This window comes from Miscanthus floridulus, chromosome 10 (genome assembly GCF_019320115.1).
Source record: "Miscanthus floridulus cultivar M001 chromosome 10, ASM1932011v1, whole genome shotgun sequence".
Lineage (NCBI taxonomy): Eukaryota > Viridiplantae > Streptophyta > Magnoliopsida > Poales > Poaceae > Miscanthus > Miscanthus floridulus.
In genome coordinates, this window is record NC_089589.1 from 62,084,673 (window position 1) to 62,099,181 (window position 14,509).

General features: G+C 45.9%; 1 long non-coding RNA gene across 1 annotated transcript; it reads right to left on the reverse strand.

Moving 5' to 3' along the window:
- Nucleotides 1–8,471: 8,471 nt before the first annotated feature.
- Nucleotides 8,472–12,512, reverse strand: LOC136486664 (uncharacterized). Its single transcript, XR_010766908.1, has 3 exons — nucleotides 12,113–12,512; nucleotides 9,822–11,023; nucleotides 8,472–9,387 (listed from the first exon to the last, which is right to left on the reverse strand). It is a non-coding gene; the product is annotated as an uncharacterized lncRNA (long non-coding RNA).
- Nucleotides 12,513–14,509: the final 1,997 nt, after the last annotated feature.

A 14,509-nucleotide genomic window follows, 5' to 3' on the forward strand; every position in this document is an offset into this window, starting at 1 on the left:
CTATTTTGCTCTCGGCCGGGATGCTCAGGCGTATTTTCAGCCATTTTGCATTTTATTTTGGGTGTTAGCTTGTTAGCTACCCTCGTCGGCGGGCTCAAGCGTCTTTTCAGCTATTTTGCTCTCGGCCGGGATGCTCAGGCGTATTTTCAGCCATTTTGCATTTTATTTTGGGTGTTAGCTTGTTAGCTACCCTCATCGGTGGGCTCAAGCGTCTTTTTCAGCTATTTTGCTCTCGGCCGGGAAGCTCAGGCGTATTTTCAGCCATTTTGTATTTTATTTCGGGTGTTAGCTTGTTAGCTACCCTCATCAGCGGGCTCAAGCGTCTTTTCAGCTATTTTACTCTCGGGCGGGATGCTCAGGCGTCTTTTCAGCCATTTTGCATTTTATTTCGGGTGTTAGCTTGTTAGCTACCCTCATCGGCGGGCTCAAGCGTCTTTTCAGCTATTTTTCTCTCGGCCAGGATGCTCAGGCGTCTTTTCAGCCGTTTTGCATTTAGGAAACAACTCGGAGGAAGCCATGATGAGACATATGTTTGTCGAGAAAGAATCATCTTTATTGATCATGAATATTGATATGTCACAATGGTACATATGTTTTTGGTGAGTGCTATCTTTGTTGATCATGAACGTTGATCTCTTTTGTCTTGTATACATATTTTCCCTTGAGTTGTTCTTATGCATAGAATCTTCATAGCTGACTGATGTGCCATGTATTGTTGACTTCTTTTCTGTCTTCAGTTATGAGCTTGTATGTGCCTAGTCCGATGACTTTTGTGACTATAAAAGGACCTTCCCATGGACTGAGTAGTTTGTGGCGTCCTTTGGTTTTTTGTACTCTTCTTAGTACTAGGTCTCCGACTTGTAATGATCGAGACTGGGTATTCTTGTTGTAGTGGTGCCTTAGTCCTTGGAGGTATCTTGCTGATTGTAGGGTAGCGTTTACTCTGACTTCTTCTATACTATCGAGTTCTAATCCTCGTGTGTGTTCTGCTTCTCCTTTGTCGTATTGCTCTATCCTTGGTGACGTCCAGATCAAGTCTGCGGGTAGTACGGCTTCTGATCCGTACACCAGGAAGAAAGGTGAGTATCCGGTGGCTCTGCTTATTTGAGTCCGTAGCCCCCATACAACCTTGGGTAATTCTTCAATCCATTTTGATCCATAGTCTACTAGTTCTTCATACAATCTTGGTTTCAATCCAGCTAGTATGAGTCTGTTAGCCCTTTCTACCTATCTGTTGGCTTCTGGATGTGCGACTGATGCGTAATCAATGCTGAAGCCACAATCTTGTGCCCAACTTTTGGATTCTGTAGCTGTGAAGGGAGAACCCAAGTCTGTGATGATTCGATTGGGCATGCCGAAGCGGTGCATAATGTCTTGGATGAACTCGACTGCTTTGGCTACGTTGTATTTTGCGAGTGGTTTGTATTCGATCCACTTGGTGAACTTGTCAATTGCTACAAAGATGTACTCGAAACCGCCCTTTGCTTTCTTGAGAGGTCCTATTTGATCCAGCCCCTAGCAGGAGAAAGGCCAAGCGGGTGGGATGCAGATGAGGTTGTGGGCTGGCACATGAGCCTGTCTTGTGAACATCTGACAACTTTTGCATCTTCTGATGAGTTCTTCTGCGTCTTTCAAAGCGGTTGGCCAATAGAAACCAGTACGAAATGCTTTGCTGACTAGTGTTCTTGAAGTGGCGTGATTTCCACAGCAACCTGAGTGTATTTCGTCAAGGATTTGTTTGCCTTCTTCAAATGAGACGCATTTTAGGAGTACTCCTGATGATGCGGCTCTTCTGTATAGCTTGTCTCCTACTAGAACGTAATTCTTGCTTCTGCGAATGACTCGTGTGGCTTCCTGTTTTTATGCTGGCAACTTATTCTCTTTGATGTAATCAATAAAAACTTGGGTCCATGAAGTGGTGATTACCAAGATCTGGGTGCCTTTTGCTGAGATTTGAGGGGTTATTTCTCTAGGTTGTTTGATAGAGGGGGCTGATAACTCCTCTATGAAAACACCGGGTGGGACCTCTGCCCTGTCTGATCCAAGCTTGGCAAGGATATCTGCTGCAATGTTGGAATCTCGCAGGACATGTAGAATTTCTAATCGTTGGAAATGTTTTTCGAGTTTTCGGATTTCAGCACAGTAAGCACCCATGTTTTCTTTGGTGCAATCCCAATCTTTGTTGATTTGGTTGATGACTACTGCCGAGTCGCCGTATACGAGTAATCGCTTGATTCCGAGGGTAATAGCCACTCTTAGCCCGTGTATGAGAGCTTCGTATTCTGCTTCATTGTTGGTAGCTTGCCATAATATCTAACAGACATACTTTAGTTGTTTTTCGTCCGGAGAGATTAGGAGGACGCCTACACCGGCTCCGCCTAGCTTGAGTGATCCATCAAAGTACATCTTCCAATGATCAAGGATGGCGCTTGACACGGGTTGTTGAATTTTTGTCCATTCAGCAACAAAATCAGCAAGGGCTTGAGATTTAATTGCTTTCCGCGGAGTGAAATCGATGTTGAGAGCATCGAGTTCAACCGCCCACTTGGATATGCGTCTTTGTTGTGTAAGATGTCTCCTAGTGGGAAATCTGTCACCACGGTAATCTTGTGGCTCTCAAAATAGTGACGAAGCTTGCATGAAGTGATCAGTAGGGCATAGAGTAGTTTTTGCACATGCGGGTACCGGATTTTTGATTCTGACAGTACTTCGCTGATGTAGTATACTAGGCGTTGTACTTTATACACGCGCCCTTCTTCTTCCCTTTCCGCTACTATCGCCGTGCTGACTACAGTAGAAGTTGCTGCAATGTATAGCATCATGTCTTCATCTTTCTTTGGAGGTGTTAGGACTGGTGAGGAGGTGAGGTATGCCTTAAGTTTCTTGAAAGCTTCATTGGCTTCTTCCGTCTACTCGAACTTGTCTGTCTTCTTTAGTAGTTTAAAGAAAGGCAACCCTTTTTCGCCGAGTCTTGATATGAAACGGTTGAGTGCCACCATGTAGCCTGTTAGTTTTTGTACATCTTTGACGCTTCGAGGAGGGCCCATCTGTGTTATGGCTCGAATTTGCTTGGCGCTTGCTTCTATTCCGCGATGACTGACCAAGAATCCGAGTAGTTGTCCTAAAGGAACTCCAAATACACACTTGTTTGGGTTCAATTTCCACCTCCACCTTTTCAGATTCTCAAAGGTTTGTTTTAAGTCTTCAATCAGTGTATCTGGGTTCTTTGTTTTTACAACCATGTCATCCACATATGCTTCTACGTTTTCGTCGATCTGATCACCAAGGCATGTTTGGATGGCTCTTTGGTAAGTGGCTCCAGCATTCTTAAGTCCAAACGACATGGTCCTATAGCAGTAGGCGCCGAACGGAGTGATGAAAGATGTCTTGCTTTGGTCCTATTCTTTTAATGCGATCTGGTGATATCCGGAGTAGCAATCAAGAAAGGATAATAGGGCAGATCCTACTGTTGAATCAACTATCTGATCAATGCGTGGTAGCCCAAACGGATCCTTTGGGCAGTGTTTGTTGAGATCTATGTAGTCAACACACATGTGCCACTCGTCCGTGTTCTTTTTCTGTACCAAAACTAGATTTGCTAGCCAATCTGGATGGAGAATTTCCCTGATGAATCCAGCTGCCATTAGTTTTATAATTTCCTTTCTAATTGATGCCTTCTTGTCGGGAGAGAATCGTCATAGTCGTTGCTTCACAGGCTTGGAGCCTTCATTGACATCAATTCCGTGCTCAGCCAACTCTCTTGGGACCCTTGGCATGTCGGTCGGCTTCCAAGCGAAGATATCCTTGTTGTCCCGAAGAAAGTTGGTGAGCGCAAGTTCCTATTTTGCTGATAGGTGGGCACTGATGGTTGCCGTTTTTGAGGGATCACCAGTGCCTAGGTCGATTTGCTTGACGTCGGCTTCTTTTGGTGGTGCTAGGATGCTTGGTCTTTTAGCTGGTATCTCTAGTTCTTCTTGGCTTATTTCTACGGTGATAGTGGCTATTTCTTTCCTTCCATCGTTTGCCTGTGCCTTTGCTGCAATTTGGATTGCCTGTACGTCACAGTCAAATGCGCGCTTTAAATCACACCGAAGAGAAAGAACACCGTTAGGCCCTGGCATCTTGAGCAACAGGTACGGATAATGCGGTATTGCCATGAATTTTGCTAGTGCTGGGCGCCCGAGGATTGCGTGATATGATGAATCGAAATCTGCGACTTCAAACTTGATGAACTCTGTATGGTAGTTCGAGGGAGTCCCAAAAGTAACCGGTAGAGTGATTTATCCAAGTGGCATTGTTGCCTTGTCGGGTACTATGCCATAAAAAGGTGTGCTTGTTAGTGTGATCATCCCAGCAAGTTGTAGTCTCATCTTCCTTAGAGAATCTGAAAAAAATGATGTTGAGTCCGGCTCCTCCGTTGATTAGTACTTTTGTAACAGTTATACCGGTGATGGTTGGATCTAGAACCAATGGGTAATGGCCTGTGTTTCCTATGCTGGTCCATTGGTCTTCTCTTGAAAATTGGATTGGATACTCTGACCAGTTGAGATATCTTGGTGTAGCAGGTTCTGCTGCCATAATGGTTCGTAATGCTAGTTTTTCTTGATGTTTGCTTCTGAAATCTGGAACCCTGGCAAAGATTACTGCCACCGTCCCTTTGGATTTTTGGAATCCCTTGTCTTCATGGTTGTCTCCTTCTTTTTTCTGATTGTCTTCTTTATTGTTTCCCTTGCTATCTTTTTTATTATATCTTTTGTTGAAGGTGTAGCAATTTCCAATGGTATGCTTTCCGTTGGGGTGCAAGGGGCAACGTATGTTCTCAATGTCATCATATCTTCGGGGCTTGGTAAATTTCTTTAATTTGTCAGCCATTGCTACTGTGTTGTCTAGACCACGCTTTCTCTCTTGATGTCTGCTATTTTGAGGAATTTGCCTGTCCGGGTTGTCTCTATTGTTTCTATCTAGGAATCTTTCTCGTGTCTTCTCCTCTGCAGTAATCATCTTTTCCACTGTTCTTCTGAATTCTTCATTGTTTCTTGGGTTTTCTTTGCAGAAGTCTTGAAATTGCCACCTAGCCATGATTCCGTGAGAGAAAGCTTCGATTACTTCTCGTTGTGTGATGTCATGTACTTGAGCTCGTAGTTCGCCAAATCGTCGATAGTAATTTCTAAGACTTTCACCTCCTTTCTGCTTGAGTCCTTTTAATTCTGCATGGGTGATTGGATGTGTAATAATTCCCGCGAAATTTTCACAAAAAGCTCTTTGCAAGTCTTCCCAATTTCTGATTGATCCTGGATTCAATTTGTCAAACCATTGGAGTGGCATGGTTTCTAGGGCCATGGGAAAGAACAAGGTTTTGATGTCATCGTCTCCTCCGGCCAATTCAGTCGATTGTGAGTAAATCCTGATCCATTGCTTTGGTTCGGTCTTGCCATCGTACTTGGAGTGGTTGGACGGCTTGAACTTGTGAGGTAGTCGTATTAAAGCAAGTCTGTTTGCAAAATAGGGGAATCTATCGTGCGTTCTGGCTTCTGTATATTCTGATTCTGCGCCCCCTTCTTGCCAACTGTCATCTTGGTGAGAGTAGTTCTGTGTGGCTGTCCGAGTAGGTGCTCTGCTTCTGGCCTTTCTTGGTTGCTCGACTCTGTTGTTTTGACTGAGATTTCTTCGGCTCTCTCCGTTGTGACTTCCACTTGGTCCAAGTCTTTCGAAAGCAGACTTCCTTTGATTTTGATCTTCCTGTTTATGAGATGTTGCCCTTCCGTCGTTTGTCCTAAAGACTGTTGATCGAAGAAAATCTCGGAGCTGTTCTTGTTTTTCATTGGGATATGAGGTCGCCCTGAGTTCTTCTAGTGCTTCTCAGATCTTATCATAGGGTGTATTCACTGCTCATCCTTCTTCGACCTCTTGTTCTGATTTCCTTCTATTGTACTCGGCTAGGTCTAATTCATATTTGACCCAAGTATCCTTTTGCTGTTTAGCACGGCATTGACGTCCTTGTTTCAATTTGTTCTTTCTTTCTCTCGCTTGCCTCTGACTCTCAGTCTCACCATCGTGCCCCTGGATAAATGGTGATATGTTGGATTCGGACTCATCTGAAGATCTTACGTCGGGTGCTTCTGGGGGGATCAATGGTGATCGAGGGCGACGAATCATGAATACTTCTCTAGCGTGAGTTGTTCTGTCATCGTCGTTGATTTCCGTACTGCCAGAGCTGTTGATAACTTCAGTAGAGGTTTCAAAGTCATATATCGAATCTCCTTCTTGGTAGGGTAGAATTGTTGTTGTCGTATCGTCGACTAGTTGGGTGTCGTTATTCTCAGGAACGGTGCCTGGCCAGTGAATGATGTAGTCTTGAGATGTTATGGTTAAAATGAGACCTTCCTAGGCTCCCTTCAGCGGCATTCTAAGCATGGGATAAGTGGATCCTTCGGGCCATGTCTGATAAGATGTTGCCATATTGTGGAATCCGAATGGAAGAGGACCCGACTTCTTTGAAGTACTTTGGGTGTACTCCGAGTAGTATTCTTGACAGGTTGACGTCATGTTTCGGAGCTTTGTCAGAAAAGAACTCGGATAAGACTTCGTTTCGGAAGCGGAACTTGAGTTTGGATTGGATGCATGAAGTCGTGGAATCTGAGTCGGGTTGGACATTATGAGCTGTGCAAATCTTCTAGTTAGCTGATCTGTTGTTGTCGCCGAAATGGAAAAGTCCTGATGATGATCTGAATCTTTGAGGAGATGGCCTTGGAGCTTGCCATCATCGCCTGCCTCGCAGATCCATGAACCGAAGATGAAGGTTGATCCCTTTGAGAAGATCATGTTATCGAGGTCCATCGAGCTCTCAGATGCAAAGTCGCCGAAAGCCCCTACCTGGCGCGTCAGCTGTCGATGTTTGACCACCGATAGCCTGCCACGGGGGTACCCGGGGCAGTATGTTCGGGCTTCAGCGTATGCAGAACTCGATGGTTAACGCAAGAGACAGTCGATTTATCCTGGTTCAGGCCCTCGATCATGGGTCGAGTAATAGCCCTACGTCCAGTCGGTGTTAGCCTTTGCGTTGGATTGATTATAAAGTGTTATGTTGTACAATTGTTGTCTTGAACTCCCGATCCAAGGAGCCCTGCCCTTTTTTATATAGTTAGGAGGCCAGAGTCCTAGTCGGTTTTATAATGAGAGTTCCTAGTAGGATTACAGAGTAGTACTGCTACTAAGATTACAGGAGAAGAATCCTAATTAGACTAGGTCTTCTCCCTTCCTTGCGGGGTATCCCGTGGGTCCCGCACCAACATTACTGTAATTAGATAAACAATGGAAGCAATAAGCAATATCGGTAACTTAATGAATCTACCAAAGACTGCCATACTAAGGTAGAGCCGATAACTTGACCTTAATCTAATTCAAGCAGTAGGGTGTGAGGCAGAATCACACAGGCCATACTTGAATTAGACAAAAGTCGATAACTAGCCTATACTAGAGTCGTAGTGGGGGTCGACCGGATCGATGCAGCCATACGAACAGAGGTATAAACCATGACGGTACTTACAGACAAGCAGTGGAGGTCGACCGGATCGATGCAGCCGTACTCGCTGAAGAACTCGCCGAGATCTACTCTACTCCTACTCCTAAGGGGTGGCCGGAGCCGAAAAAAGTAATTGACTTGTATTTGATTGATTGTTTTTTTTTTTACAATAGCCGGGGTTTGGTATTTATATCCGGAGCCTAAAAACGAACCTTACTCGAGTACGACTCAATATAATCTTTGGCATAATGAAAATATTCCTAATTTAAGATAACTTTGACCATAATCTTTTCTTTTTTGTAGAGTCCAGCATGTCTCGTCCTAGCGCCGATCGTAGCCTCTGTCGTTATCTGCTGGCGCTATCTGAAGAAAGCCGATTCTAGTGCTGCGTCCGAATCAACTAACTCCGATCTCCACGCAGCTGATTCCTTGATGACATGATTTTCGGGAGCTTCCAAATCCCTGCAACTCTTCTTCCAAATTCTGGTGTAAACAATATCATTCTGGCAAGTTGAGAAAGTTCATGACAAAAACAAACTACAGTGTTGATGCTTTTATGTTACACCATGATGGGTTCACTGTCAACAGTACGTCAACCACCATTAGACTTAAGCAGCAAAGTTACTACCAATACTAAATACTCAGACAATAATATATTTTGATGAAAATTTGCAACTAAAAGAACAATAAAGCCATGTACAGAACACTATAAAAGGAGCAAAGAGAAAACTCAGGATACAGTTGGTATTATCATTACACAAAATTACAAAACGATTACTAAGTCAAATCCGTAAACATGCACACAAGAGAGCATTCTTTATGAAGATACATGAGCTCAAGCTCAACGTTTTGGGTACAAAGTAAATGAACTGAACTGAATGTGTCTTCTCCTAGCGATGTTTCACATAGGATAAGTGCCAATTATCATGATATCTTGAAGGAAGCATATGTTCCAGTTTCCACTGGCATGACAGATGTATTGCAGATCTGGATCACTGAATCAAGTTATAGGGAAAAGAAAGAAAAATAAATGAACAGAGTTTTGTAGATGCCTGGGGCGACACATTGATCACTGTGAGCTCAGCATCCTTCCAGTTCCTCCAGCTTCAAAGGAGGTTCCCTTGGATGCTCCTTCAGTTGCTTCTCCATGTCATCCTTGAGTGCAGTGTCATGGGAACCAATAAGCCGTACTTCCTTGAGTTTTTGTTTAGAGAGATTCTTTATCTCCATAAAGTTCAATGTAGACCCACTACAGCAGCGAGCTGTCAGCAGCTCAAGATTTTGCATTGCTTCTGATCCAAAGGATATATTTAACTTTGAGCTGCAAGTAATCTCGAGGATCTTGAGGTTTAAATGACAGCGCTGCTGTATTCCATTCACAAACAATATTATATTTAGATGAAAATTGGCGACTAATAAGAACAATAAAGCCATCTAAAGAACATTACAAAAGGAGCAAAGAGAAAAATCAGGATTCAGTTGGTATTATCGTTACACAAAATTACAAAACGATTACAACACCAACGTAAAAGTCAAATCCATAAACATGCACACAAACAAGAGAGCATTCTTTATGAAGATACATAAGCTCAAGCTCAACGTTTCGAGTACAGAGTAAATGAACTGAACTGAATATGTCTTCTCCTAGCGATGTTACACATAGGATAAGTGCCAATTATCTTGACACCTTGAAGGAAGCAGATGTTTCAGTTTCCACTGGCATGAAGGATGTATTGCAGTACATCCTTTCTTGAGGTCGGAATCCTGTGATAGGAAGTAAGACCTCCCCCGTGATTCACTTCATCCTCCATTAATATCACATTGTTGCTTGACATTACTCTTCCAGTCTCCTTGCCCTGAGGACCCTGAAAATACGAAGCAGTTAAGGAGAGAAAGGAGGAATCCAAGAGTTACTAGGAGAGATTTGGAGTTTTGGACTGAACAACTAAAAATTATAATATAATTCCTAACCCAGTTCTCATATTTTCTCGAGATTAGATCTATCTTTGATAGATTGAAGTGTTTCTTGAATTTGTCAAGTAGATAGCAGTCGTTTAATTTTCTTTACAGGCAACTATTTTAAAAATTTTAACTTGTGACATACATTGAGTAAATATGTGACACCTATCGAAAATTTACTTCATATGAATTTATTTTGACATTAGAAAACATAATGACCAATACCGTGCATTAGAGAGACAGAGACTAATGTCCAAAAAAAAGCTACATATAACAGAAATATGTTTTTTTCATAAAAGTGAATTCACTCTGTTCCTGTCTCCTTGAAGAACACACATACAGGGTGCTCAGCTGAGTACTGTTTAAGCTCCAACATTTGGTACAAGTGTCCAATACACAAGCTTGCAATTTCTCGTTTCTCTGTTGCCACGATAATCCAGTTGCCCTTCTGCCTATCGGGTAGGCATGCCCTGATGGCATCCCACTCTCCCATGTGCACACATTTTCCAGGACGATTAGGTACCTCTTCTCATCCGCTTGCTTCAGTAGTTCTTCAAGGAGCCCTCCTTGCTTTGCTCCTATTCTCTCCATCCTTTTCAGTTCGGCTACATCTACAGTGATTCCTTGTTGTAAGCAAGAATTTGTGTAGAACTAAGTCACTAAGCTCTGCTGGAATTTGTGGGGATTGAAAGGATATGTCAACCTGATCTAGCCACGGCATCCAAAGTTTTGGCAGATTTCTGGATCTTGGTAGGCTTTCCTTATGATGGATGTCCTACCAAGATCACCACCTATCCCCCACACCGAGATCACTCCAAGATCACTATTTTCCTTGGTTATCAGCTGTGTGAGATCCCCTATGCCTTGCTGCTTTTTTGTGGTGTCCCTTGCCTCAGCAAATATGTCACGGGCTGTTGCGCCATTAGCATGGCTGGTTGTGGGTTGTTGCTGCATGATTGGTTTGGATTCAGATTCACTGATGAGGCTGTAGCGCGAGTTCCTCTTGCTAACATCCTCGACCCTAGCCTTGATCTGCTCTATCTCTGCGACCACTGCATCTATGGGTAGCGCCGATGCTGCCATACATGATGGTATGAAGTGGCACCACCAGTGGGGCCGGTTATCCAAGTGAACAACAAACTCAATGCAATCCTCCACGTCGTAGGCTGGGTCACGGACCTGCCTCACCCATGTCCTCACCACGTTGTTCTTGGCACGCTCTTCATTGGCGACGTTGAGAAAGGAGAGCATCATCTCAAATTCACCTGTGATGAACACAAGGTCCCTCTGTGCACTCTGCCACAGCTTTGACTCTTCCTCAATAGCCCACTGGGCCTTGGTTAGTACCCCCTCCACCACCAACTTCGCCAATCCAACCACAAGATCCCCCATTGCGCGCGCTCCCTCTCCCTCTTCCTCTCTTCCTCCCTCTCTCCTTGTGTTTCTGTGTCGTAGCAACTAGCAAGTGATGCTGCTAATGTAGTAGAATTGCATATTTTGAGTACCCAGAGATGGGACTAATGAAGGCAAGACCAGCTCCAGCTGTGAAACAGATAGTTTGGAAATTATTGTTAATCAAGGCTGGCAGGAATTGTGAGATGAGTTAGGTCAATAACAAAATAATCTAGCTGTACACTCAACAACTTTGTCACGCAAAGTGAGCCTCTTAGTCAAGGGATCTGCACCTAACCCAATGTCTTAATAAAGAAGTCATATTGGAAAAAGAATAATTTGTTAAAGTTGGAATGTGGGGCAACTGATTGCACATGTTGTCACATGGGGCCAAAATGACTACTTACGAACAATACAGTGGGTATGCCTCCGGAAGGAAAAAAACAACACAACAATGTTTTTTTTTCTACAAGAGAAACCTAACCCGGAATGGTTGATTAGACACAATTTTTATTAAGCAAAGTGAAAGCATCATACTATGAATTAGTTGCAATCAACTACCAGCGAAGGAGGTAGCAAACACCCTGCTTGCACCATTGATGATGACTTCGTTTTGCATATCTTTTGCTAAACTAACTTTTCTTCTGCGGTACTGTACTCACCCTACTGACTAATAACTACAACGTATGGTTACCGAAACAGGTTTGTACATTGTTTTGCACAGGTAAGATTTCGAAAATTACCAACTGAATGGCATATGGAGCAGTAGCATCAGGTGAATCCTCTGTACTGATATGCACAGCTGTATTTGCTCTCCAGCAAGGGTATTTTCTTCGGAGAAAAACTCTAGACACACTATAGTTTGTTAATCTAAGCGATGTATTTGTCCGAAACATGATCCAGGTTTTACACCCTTTGGTGAAACACAGCTCCCCTCACCCACTTATCCATTACTCTGTTAGCTTGATACTAATTAACAAGGCTACTAATGTTCAATTTCAACATAATTCAAGTACGCACACTACACTGAAGTAACTACGGAACTAAACCAAACGGATGGGGAACAACCAAATAATGCCCTATCAGCATGTACAGGTCTGCATCTACAGCCAATAATCCGGGACAGCATGGACCAGAACTCTACACTGCTGAACTGCGAGCCACCAATCAGGATTTGGAATCAACTACTCCAGCAGTCAGCCAAACAAGAGAAACACAGTGCATTTCCATACCCCGTACCTTGCGCAGGAAGGGTTGAAACGAGGAGCGGCAGTGGCAGCGCCTGTGAAGGACAAGGACCAGAAGCCCTTTGGATCAAGCCGCCACGTGATTCATCACACCGGCTGCTATCACAGCTTGCTTCTCCTCTTCGGGTTTCGCGGCCAGTCGACTCGAGCGGCAGTGCCTAGGCTGGCTTGCTGGGGCCGGCGGTGGGGCGGGGCACCTTGTGGAGTGGAGCGGCGGCGACCGGCGAGGGTGATCTGGTGGGGTCGAGTGATTGGTGCTACGGGCGGACAACCGAGACTGGGAGGGAGAGCGGGGATGCGGCCGCCGGCGGTGCCATGGATTTGGGATTTTGGAACACCGATGCTTTGGACATGTCCAACGCACACATCCGGAGGCACCCGTGCCTACTGCAATCGCCAGCATAGTAACGTAGACCAAGACCGAAGTTGACTTAGACTGTCTCCGACGGATCGGACCTAAAAACGGGGACCAAAAACTACAGGCATACTTGGTACCGCACAGTGAAGAGTCACGGACCCAAAAAGACTTTTTTCAACAGCCGACCCAAACGAGAAAAGCTCCCGTCGCCTCATCTTGCCGGAGCCGAGCTGTCCGTCTGGCCAGCCCGCGCTCGGAAGCGCTGTCGCGCGCCGCTCGCAGTCCGCCGCGCCGGAGTCCCGACCCGGCCTGCGACCGCCGTCGCCACAGCAACCGCCACGCCCGGACGCCGCTGGGGCCGAGCATCGCCGGAGCCGCGCCACCGAGCGCCGCCATCCGCGACCGCCGCCGACGCCCTGTGCCCGAGCACCACCCGCGCTCACCATCAGCAGTCGCCGGAGCCGGGCACCACCAGGGCTGCTGCCAGTCGCCGAGCTCTGCTCTCCCTCTGTTCCGCCCTCTCTTCCCCGCGCTCTCTCTCTGAATCCGCTCTGCCCTCGCACTGGAGCCGAGCGCAGCTAGCAGCCGAGGGCCCGCCGCGCCAAAGCCCCTTCCTCGGCCGGCGGCGCTACGGCGAGCGCGCCCCCTGGCGGCGGCCCTAGGCGAGCGCCCCCTCCCCTGGCGCGGCGGCGCCCACCACCACGGGCGCAAGATTTTTGCGTCGTCTCTCCTCGACGACGCTTTTTTGCGTTCTTGCCGGCGTTGGACCCATGTGCGCCACCGATTTTGCGTTTGGGTATATCTGTTGGAGACAATCTTAGGCAGAGGTAATAAAAGAGGACTTAAAAGGGTAGAATATATTCAAAGACTTCGGGCCTGTTCGCTTGAACTACTTTTTAGCCAAATCAATCTATTTTAGCTTATTCTTTCTCAAAGAACACGGTTAATCACCGAAACCAGCCGGCTTAACGACCAGCCGATCAGGCCCTTAGTCTTAGATAGGAATGCTTGGAAAACAATTATTCACGTAACCAGAACCTTTGATGGCTTTTACTGGTTTTTAACTCTAGCCTACCTCAATTTATTTGGATTTAAAGGTTTTGTTATTGTTGTTGTTGGGGCGGTGGGTGATACGACTGTAGGACCGTATGTAGTCGCAAGGAGCGGCAGCGGGCCAGCGGCGTGATGAACAGAAAAGACAGGAGACCATTGACCAAGAGGCAAGGACCTTTGTTCGTAAACTCCTGGTATTACAGCACCGGCCTTGAACTCGTGGGTTACTGTGGTCTCTAAACTTTTAAAATAATATTTATAGATCAATAAACTTGATCAATGATGTCATTTTAGTTTATCTACCTACTAATCTATCTACCCTACTAAAGTATTATCTTTTTCTATGTTTAAGTTTACTTAAAAAAAAACTTCCTCCACTGAGATAGTCCCCTCCACACATCCTAGAAAATGTAGTAGAAACTTAGATCTAACATCGGGCATGGTTCGCTGACCGTAAAAACAGCTGATGCTGATTTGTTCGGACACAAAAAAAAAATACTGATATTTTCATTGAAGCGGTACGGCCGACGAGTTCACGCGAACGTCTCACACTCCCGCGCCCAGGCCCCCACGCTGCGCCCTGCAGCCATGGTTCGATCCCTAACTCCCTCAGGTTGTTTTTTTACGTCTCTTTTTTGCTTCAACGAGTGCGGAACCTCATCCACCGGCTCCTCTCCCCCACGCCCATTGATTAGCGTTCAAACCCTAACCGCCCGCACCAGGGAGCCGCCACCGCCGGTGGGAGGGGACGCCGCCACTAGCACAGGGAGATGCGCGGGGCTGGCCGCACGCCACGCGCGGGCGCAGGGCCGCGCGAGGGAGGCCGAGCACCGGGCCTGGTTCCAGCCGCCGAGAGCCAGCTGCCCGCAGCCTCGGCAAGCTCGATGAGTCCCACCTCTGCGAGATCGTCACCGACGCCGTGGTCATCGAGCGTGAGTTCGTCTGCGACGTGCTCCCCGTCGCGCTGGTCGGAATGAA